This window comes from Anabrus simplex, chromosome 2 (assembly GCF_040414725.1).
Source record: "Anabrus simplex isolate iqAnaSimp1 chromosome 2, ASM4041472v1, whole genome shotgun sequence".
Taxonomy (NCBI): Eukaryota; Metazoa; Arthropoda; class Insecta; order Orthoptera; family Tettigoniidae; genus Anabrus; species Anabrus simplex.
In genome coordinates this window covers 1,002,511,727-1,002,522,235 of record NC_090266.1, presented here as the reverse complement: position 1 = coordinate 1,002,522,235, position 10,509 = coordinate 1,002,511,727, and the positions used below count along the sequence as shown (strand labels likewise).

The window sequence follows — 10,509 nt, the reverse complement described above, 5'->3', positions numbered from 1 at the left end:
AAAGCTACCTCTCAGTAGACTGCCTGCCAGGTGTCTATATATGAATGGGCATAGCCCACGCAACCCTCTGGCAGGCGGCTAGGTATGCCAATGAACTAATATGGGTGGATTCTTCGATTTTAATTAGTGGCCAAATTTTGTGCAGTTGAGTGTACACTATTGGGAATGACTTTCACTTCTATTACGCAAAACATCTTGGTTTGATTCATTTAAGATTTCCAATGTCTTTACCTTGCATGCATGTTCTAGATAGTGTGTGTTTTATAACGTTTTCTGGCCAAACACACCTCCCTCTCTTTTATTGATTCCAGCAACCACTGTTTATTTTCTGCTGGTCATCAGTTAAACATATATCTTTCTCTGGAGTAGTTTATAATAAACATGCTGTGCGCTTGCTAAAACTATCCATCAGTAAATAATCTCTTCCTCAGAATTTCATAGTTATGACATACCTCTGTTTTTGTCTATTATTTTGTAACAATTTCTTCGACTGCTTGTAGATATGTCTATCACAAGAAATCTTTAAACTGAATAAATCAAGATGTTTATCTTAGTTGCAGATCCATTTATGTAAAAATATTCTAAGGAATGATACTGGAATTATTTTGCTATAACTATTGGGAATTGCATTGTTATTATGGTCTACTGGTGCCGCAGTTCTCACTCAATTACGTCTTGCCCGACATCAAATTTGAATTTGTTTACCACTATTTAGACGATCTCATAATTTACATTAAGTCATTTGAGGATCATTAAAATCATCCTGAAGAAGTGCTCTAGTATCTTAATGAGGCAGGACTGACCATAATGTTATCTATGGTATCTTTTCAAAGCCCCAGATGTTGTTTTTAGGTCATGTGGTGTCGCCTAATGGCACTTTGATCGATCAGTCCCAAACTGAAGCCATTCATTATTTTCTGCCTCATGAGGATCAGAAGGGAGTTGCTAGTTTTGTGGGCACAACAAAATTTCTTTGGAAATTTACTCCAAATTTCGCCCAAGTGGCAGCACCACTTAATGCATTACTTTGTTAGGACACTTTTGATAAATTGAGACCTGCCTTAGGTAATGCTCCTGTTCTCTCCATACCTGATTTCTCTAAGGAATTTACAGTGTTACCAAACTTATGCTGCTTCTTCTTCTATCGCATATGTCCTATTACAGAAAAGCAAACTCAGTAGATATCCAGTAGCTTACATCTCGCATTCATTAACACCATTAGAAACTAAATACTCATAAGCTTGAGTAAATTCCTCGCCTGAAAAATTCAGAATATATGTTGAGCATGTCCATTTTCATCTTAATACGGATAAGCAACTCCTCATGCTGGGTGTCAATCTGACTTAGACGTTCAGGAAGATTGACCCATTGGGTGATATACATAGCTTTCTTCTTCCAGGTACATCACATTCATGGAATTAAAACATTTCTGATGGTTTAAAAAGAATGCTTGTTGAAACTCTAGATACTCCTGAAAAAGTAAAATACCTTATTTTTGAGAGAGGTCCACCTTTTCAATAATATACAATATATTTACTCAGTTCAAAGAATTATACAGTTATTAGACAAGTAGTACATGTTTTGTTCATATTTTATACTTCATTATATATTCCTCTGAATTGAGTGAATATATTATATAATACTGAAAATCAGACACTCAAAAATAAGGTATTTTAATTGTTCATTGTCAACGTGGGTTTTTCAGTCATGAAATTTGCTACATGCAAAACTCCTGAAAATGTTAAGTTAAATGACCTACCCAACTCTTGTGCTGGTATCTCGGGTCTTTTAGTTCTGATTCTCTGTTGATTTACAACAGCATTGCCGAACTTCTGCCCAAAGGTCATGAGATTTAGTCCATCAGAGAACAACTAAATACCGTTAAGGTTGTCAAACCATATAAAATTAAAGGTGTGCTATGTTGTAGGGCCAGAAATGATACAGAGATTTAAAGCTGTATGTCCCCAGGTGCTTATCCATGTAATTTTCAGGTATTATCACGATTCATCAGTTGGGGGTCACCCGGGAGTTTTCAAAACTTGCCAGAAAATAAGATTTTATTTTATTTTCAAAGGGACAGATAACAAAATTAAAAAAGTGAGCCAAGGCTTGAAAAATTTTTGCAATGAGTGGACCTAGTTTGATTACCTGTGTTAGGCTGTTAGCATTTCTCAATCTACTCGAGCTATCGAAAGACTTTTCATGGATTATATCGGTCTGTTCCCAACCTCCCGCGAGGGAAATAGTCATGCACTAGCATGCATGGGTGGTTTCAGCCATTTTTTAATTTTCCTCATGAGACTGCTTCCTCTAACTACCATTTCACACTTAAATTTGAATTTTTCATTTTTCCGTCCACCTAACTTCTTGATTTCTGACAATGCAAGTGCCTTTACAGTACTTGGTAATCTATTTTGTACATATTTCTTTGAATCGTCAATTTTCCATGTAACTACCACCCCCTATAACCCCTGTCCCAATTTTGCACGAAGAGTTGATCACAATCTAATGTCTGCATTAATCATATTTCACTCCAGTAACACAGGTCGACAATAAAAATGTTTCCAGATTAGCAAATTCCTATTCATTTCGATGTGAAATAAGCAAATATGATGTTCGAAATAAAACAGAATGGAAAAGGCCCGCCAACAGTACGCGGGAATCTGGAACTGCAAAATGATGATGATGATGATGATGATGATGATGATGATGATGATGATGTTTGAAATGCTTAGTTTGCTCTCATTCTATTGAAAACTGGAATTTGGTTTATGATGGATGGACATTGTCTAATTTTGGTAAATAACCTTTCCTTCTGCTTGTTTAATGTCGCACTAACACATCAAAAGTTTTTGGCAACAGAGGGATGGGCCCTGATGCAGAAATATTTGATAAGATAATCAGCTATGTGGGGAACGATACAGAGAGGAACATTATTGTAGCGGGTGATCTTAACTTGGCAAATATTAACTGGGAATAGTATGCGAATAACAGAGAGCATGACCAACAAATGGTAAATAAGTTATTATGCGAAGGACAGCTGAATCAGAAAGTGATGGAACCAGCTAGAGGGTAAAATATCCTAGACGTGGTGTTAATAAAACCAGATGAGCTCTATAGGGAAACTGAAGTGATAAGTGATCATGAAGCTGTCTTTGACAGAAACAACTTACGGCTATATAACATGTAATAACAAATACCCAACTAGAGTAACAAAAACAACCTCCACATTAATTGATCACATACTTGTCACAAATAGTAGTAAAAAATGTCATGTATTCAATATAACAAATAACTTAAGTGATCACTACCTACTGGTATGTGAAATTTCTAGTGAAAAATCAGTTCCAGCAGTACCAATAATCAAAGATAGTGGTAAGCAATTTGTAAATTACAACAAATTAAATCAGTATATCCTACAAAATAAATTTAAATGTGAGGAAATGGATATAAACACTTATTATAATAAATTTATTGAGTATATCAGCACAGGAATTGAAACCAGCTCAATTTCAATAAAAAGAAAGAACCCCAAAGACATTCCCCTAAAACCTTGGGTTACCCAAGAATTACTAACACTGATTCACATCAAAGACTCACTGTTTTCAAAAACTAAAGTAAAAAACCCCTCTGCAGAAGTAATTGAAGAATACAAAAGAATCAGTAATAAAATAACCAAATTGAAGAGAGAGTTACAAAAAAGGTATTATGAACACAGATTACAGAATTGCAAAAACCAAAAAGAAACATGGTATGTAGTCAATGAAGTGTTAAATAGGAAGCTTGGATATAAACATGAAATCAGCCATCTGGTGGTAAATGATGTCAGCATTACAAACACGGAGGACATATGCAATAACCTAAATGAACTATACGTTAATGTAGCTGAAAATATAAGAAAAGGTCTTCCTGAAGACGAGCAAGTTCATGCCAGCACAACAGCTGAAAGTCAAACTAATAGTATTTTCATGTCTCCTACTGATGAATGTGAAGTGCTCAAAATTATCACTTCTCTAAAAAATAAAAATAATTTAACTGAAGATAAAATAACCAATGTCATATTAAAAACCTGTGTTGAAAGTTTAGTACCATATATTGTGGAAATTATTAACCGTTCAATTCTCAGTGGAGAAATACCCCAATTACTCAAATGTGCCAGAATTGTACCTATCTTTAAATCAGGAGATAACACAGATCCATCCAATTACAGACCAATTAGTATATTATCTGCAATTGGAAAACTCATAGAAATGGTAGTAAAAATTAGATTCGTAAATTTTCTGGGTAAAACTAATTACTTCTCCAATAATCAATATGGGTTTTTCTCAAATAGAGGAACTGATAATGCTGTATTTGATACAGTAATAGATGTTCAAAAGACCTTAGATGAAAATAAATTAGCAGCAGGGCTACTCATAGATCTTAAAAAAGCATTTGACCTGGTTGACCACAAAATACTTCTGAACAAGTTAAAATTAGCAGGAATTAGAGGTTTAGCACACAAATGGTTCCAAAATTATTTATCAAATCGAACACAATATGTGATGATTAACGATACTAAAAGTTTTAAGCAGCAGACAAAAACGGGAATACCGCAGGGCTCAGTACTAGGTCCAATTCTATTTCTGATTTATATTAATGACATACAATCTCTAACACTAAAGGGGAAATGTAAAGTATTTGCTGATGATATCTTAATAACTTACAAAGGACTATGTGAAACACGAATTATGGAAGACATAAATTGTGACTTGGACAAGTTATCGGAATGGGCTTTATCTAAAAAATGATCATAAATGTGACTAAAACAAAATACCTAATCTTTCATAAAACAGCCCATAAGATAACAGCGGCTAACACTGTTAACCTAAAGGACCAAGTAATAGAGCGAGTCAACTCAGCTAAGTATCTTGGTATAATATTAGACTCAACACTTTCCTGGAAGCCATATTGATTATGTAATCAGCAAAATTACCCCTTTGATAGGAATAATGCACAGATTAAGATACAGTAATTTTTCTCATCAACAATTGAAGTGTATATATTATGCAATAATCCACCCACATCTAACATACGCAAGCTTTATTTGGGGAAGATGTAGGAAAGATTACATTAATAATTTGGAAATCCTACAAAAAAGAGCCATCAAAATCATGTATGGATTCCCCTTCCTCAAACCATCACATGAAGTTTTTTCAGAGTCAAATATTCTGCCATTCCATAAACAAATTGCATTTTCATCAGCAGTCTTTATGTATAAGCTAGACAGGAAGTTAACCCATTCTACTGTTAACTTCTCCCACTTTAGTGAAGTTCATGGATATGAAACTAGAGGATCATTAAGGATATATCCCTCTCATTCTAATTCAGTAAAGTACGGAGTGAAAGGCATAGAATCATCAATGTTTAGGGAATATAATGTGTTGCCTCCTGTTATAAAGAACTCTAAGTCGATTATATGTTTTAAGAAAAAACTGAAGGAATATTACTCTTTTACAGATATCTTAATATAATCTCTATATAACTTGCTTTAATTAATACAATAATATATATATTGTCCATATTTAGTATATTACAGCCATGCAATATCTGAATATACTTCTGAAAAATTATGATCCTAACATGTAAAAAGAAAGAAAAAAAGTACTTGTCACTTTACAGAAAAGCCATTGTATATGAAATGTAATTATTGTGTTGCCTTAAAAAAGTATGTACTGTATTGTCCCTATCACGAGCCAGAGGCTCATGGGACCTTTTATCACCAATAAATAAATAAAATAAATAAATAAAAAATAAATATGTTAGAAAGGAATGTTGTAAAATTAGGACTATTAGGCAATACCGTATGGCTGATAAAGAGGGGAATGGGGACATTTTTCAATTCCAATTATTATCAATGTAAAATGGTAAATAAAATGTAAACAGTCTATGGGATGGGTTTACAGCAATCGGTGAGGAGTTTAAAAACAGATATGTACCTTTAAAAGTGGAATAGTAAGGATCTATTTTAATATAAAAGGGAAATAAAGATATTAAGAAGGAAGTGCAGATTAGAAATAAATAAATTTAGGAATGGCTAAAGAAGTCATGAGAGGTTGAAGGAGCTCACTAGGAAATTGAATTCAGCAAAACAAATTGCTAAGGATAACATGATGGCAAACATAATTGGGGGCCACGTGAATTTTAGAGAGCAATGCAAGGACATGTATAGATACTTTAAGACAGAAACAGGCTCCCGGAAGGACATTCTTGGGATCATTAATGAACAATGGGAGTGTATATGCGAGTACTTACAGAAGGCAGAAGTATTCAGTCAGCAATATGTAAAGGTAGTTGGATATAAAGATAATGTACTGATAGAGGAGGTGACTAATAATGGCAAAATACTGAAATTTACGTATAATAAAGACATTTATAAAAAGATATGAAAGTTGAATGCTAGAAAGGCAGCTAGGATTGATAAGATTCCTGGGGAAATATTAAAGGCTATGGATTTGGATATAATGCCATTCTGAAAACTTATTTGTTAACTGTTTGCGTGAAGGAGCTATACCAAATGAAAGAAAATTTGCAATTGTAACCCCAGTGTACAAGGGAAAGTGTGACAAACAAAAAGTGGAAAAGATGATATCTCCCAAGTAATTACTGTCAAAATAATTAATGATATTGTCAGATTAGAATCATGAATTGTACAGTTTAGCCAGTTAAACAAAAATTACCATCATAATCAATGGATAGGTCAGAAAGTCAATTAAATAGCTTAGGAGAAGTTAAAGACAAAGGGAACAAAATTAGGATATTATATATGAATGCTCAGAGTATACATAACAAATGGACAACATTACCACCTGTCATTGTGCAAGCACACATGCCTGATGTTATAGTTATAACGGAAACTTGGCTGAATCCAGGTGAAAAAATATATTATGGCTATTTTTGTTCAAGATTATTTAAAAAAGGGTGGTGTGAGAGTCAGTTATGTCAAGCAGTGCTATAAAGCTAAGGTCTTAACATCTGTAAAATCTACAGATGTGCCGTTTAATGTGTTATTAGTGGAAATTGCTGGTTCTGATAGAGAGTTTCTTGTTCTAGCTTGCTATGATCCTAATATTAAATATGCTGATTCATTCATCACTTGTCTTGAAGAGATGGGGAGTAAATATAACAGGAAGTTCTGTGTTACTGTTGCAGACTTGAATAGAAATAAACTGGAACAAAACCAGCAGTCAGAGGAATTGTTACAATCAAATATCTTGTAATAATGTTATTCCCACTGGAGTTACTAACAGTAGTGCAACCTTGATAGATCATATATATACACCAGAGTCCCTTTAATCCGAAAGTCCGGTTAGTCCGAACTGAAATATTCAATTTAAAAAATTCTTCATATTGAAATGAAAGAACATTTTATAGAATAAAGATTTACTTGCATTTTATTAGTCATATTTTACTAGAATAACTTAATGTAAACATAACTACACATCATAAACCATCTATCACTGGTCATTTATCTTTACAGAGTCTGTTAGTTTCTTTTGCCGTAGTGATTGGAACCTACTTGAAGATGCAGTGTTATTAAATTAATATCGCAAGCACAATGCACAATGCAAAAGTGAAACCCATTACCATCTTTCAGCAGTTTTAGGAGACAAGTTTTAACCTAGTTTTAATCGTTTTCTCCTCTACGGGTTCTTAACTAATACAATATTTTATTAATGTAACTGCTAAGGAATGGCCATTTCAAATTACAGTATGTACTGTACTGTATTGTAGAAACTATTTTCTTCAGATGGTTGATGCGCTGGCCTTCTGACCCCAGCTTGGCAGGTTCGATCCTGGCTCAGTCCGGTGGTATTTGAAGGTGCTCAAATACATCAGCCTCCGTTAAAGAACTCCTGCGGGAGGAAATCCCAGCACCTCGTCGTCTCCGGAACCATAAAAGTAGTTAGCGGGATGTAAAAACAATAACATTATTACTAGAAAACATTTTCCGGTTAATCCGAAAATTTTTCATACGAACAGACTCCGGTCCCAATTAGTTCGGATTAACTAGACTCTACTGCATATAAATAAACACCGCTGTTTCCAGTTGAACAACATTTTCAATTATTTTAGTGAGCATAATATATTAATATTTGACTTAGAAAATCAGATCACTATCAAAATAAACTAGAAATGTCTTGTAAACAAACAAAAATATGTTAAACGTTTTGAACTCATGTTTAATTATCCCCTCAATAACTGATAAGAATGACAAGTGTAACATAGTAGTAAATAAACTAATTAGCTATATAGATGAAAGGCGTATGCTGTTCGTCAATAATCAAGGTAACTTAAACAGTATGAGACCAACATGCCCATGGATGACACCTGACTTCTTGAATCTTGTTGAACAAAAGAACAACCTCTATGCCAAAATAGAAGGCAACAACTTAGAAACAGAATGGGGTGTGAATACAGGGTTCTTCTAAATGATTGACGGCGTTACAAAAATTCATGACTCACAGTGCAATTGACGTACGAATATGAATCTTGTTTCATTGTGTACTGTAACTCATAAAGTTATTTTGACATACATTACAAATGCTCGATATGTGCACCTTGTGTCACTCTACGCACATCTACTCGATAGTTCAGCTCTTCCCACACACGAGTCAACATGGCAGCGGTGATGCTTTCGAAGGCGGCTTGGATGCGCTGCTTCACCTACTGAATATCCACCGGTAGAGGAGGAACAAATACCTGATCTTTAACATATCCCCACAGGAAGAAATCGCATGGTGTAAGATTTGGTGAACGTGGTGGAAAGGGTAAGAGCATCAGATCACCTTCCGTTCCACGTCCCATCCATCGTTGTGGAAGTTCTTGGTTTAAAAATGCTCTAACCTCCCTGTGGAAATTAGGTGGTGCACCATCCTGTTGCAGCACGTAATCATCCCTGTCGTCACTTAACTGGGGTAACAGCCATTCTGTGAGCATGTCCAGGAAAGTCATCCCAGTTACTGTCTGTTCATTGAAGAAGAACGGGTCATAGACCTTCAAGTTTAAAACGGCACAGAACACATTCACCCTAGGAGAGTCTCGCGCATGTTTCACATAACAATGGGGGTTTGTTGCACCCCAAATGTGAATGTTTTGTTTGTTTACCTTTCCACTTACATGAAAAGTAGCTTCGTCACTGCAAACTACTCTGTCAAGAAAACCATCATCTTCTTCAATTTTTTCCTGCATTACCATGCAAAATTTGAAACATAGGGCTTTGTCATTAGCTGTTAGAGCTTGACGCAATTGTAGGCGATATGACTTTACCTTTAGGCCCCTTCGAAACACACGCCATACTGTGGTTTGAGGAACTTGCAGTTTCCTGCTACATCTCGTAGTTGATTTCTTAGGACTACGGACATAAACGCCCCTAATACGATTTACATCTGTTTCTGACACAGCGGAACGCCCACTGCTTTTCCCTTCGCACAAACAACCTGTATCCAAAAATTGTGCATACCATCTCAGAATAGAGTTGTCAGAAGGAAGCTCCTTCCCGTATTTTGTCCAAAATGGTGCTGGACTTTGGTAACGGATCAGTGTTGATGAAATTCAAGAGTACAAAAAGGTTTCTCCTTATCGCTAACAGCCATTTTGTTAAATACTGCTATTTCTGCTATCTGGTGGTAACTTATATACTACAGTTGATGCAAAACAATACTTTGAGAGTTTGTCTAACCATTACTGCAAAAGTAAAATGGTACGTTTTCCAAGTTTTCAAAAAAAATTCACGAAACCCCAACAATCATTTAGAATAACCCCGTATAATTCAGAAGAACCGGTAGGGGACTACAAATCACACTTAGAAAAGTAACTAAAATGAAAAGAGAATTAGAGAATTCATATTTTATCAACAGATTAAATACTACAAAAAATTATTGGAAAGCAATAATGATAGTAAAGAAATACACTTGAGAGTACAGGATACGGTTATCGCAAATCCATTAGAGATATCAACAACATTTAATGAATATTTCACTAATATTCGTCAAAACCTAGCTGCTAATATTCCAAGTAAAACAACTCCCTATTTAGGTACAGGTCCATGTAGTTTTCTATTTTTACACCCTACCAACGATAATAAAGTATTAAATACAATCAGGAAACTGAAAAACACCAGTAGCTGTGACTGTTATGGTGTATGTAACATTATAAAGAAATTGGCTCCATACCTTGTCCCCTATATTACACAACATATATATACATTGTTTAATGAGGCTACTGTCCCTAAAATGTTGAAGGTCACAAAACTTATACCAATATACAAAGGTTTAGATAAATTTGATGTAAAAAAACTATTGTCCAGTTTCTATACTATGTATCTTATCTAAAATTTTATAAAACATAGTTAAAGAGAGATTGCTGAGCCTTTAACTTAAAAATATTTATTTTTACAGGTATCAGTATGGATTTTTACCAAATTATTGTACATACAATGCAAAAGACGGCATAATAATTAAACTTCAG

The 10,509-nt window shown here is 34.6% G+C and overlaps 1 pseudogene; it reads right to left on the bottom strand.

The window, feature by feature from the left end:
• Positions 1-8,577: 8,577 nt before the first annotated feature.
• Positions 8,578-9,231, bottom strand: LOC136863759 (uncharacterized; annotated as a pseudogene).
• Between the last annotated feature and the right edge of the window lie 1,278 nt (positions 9,232-10,509).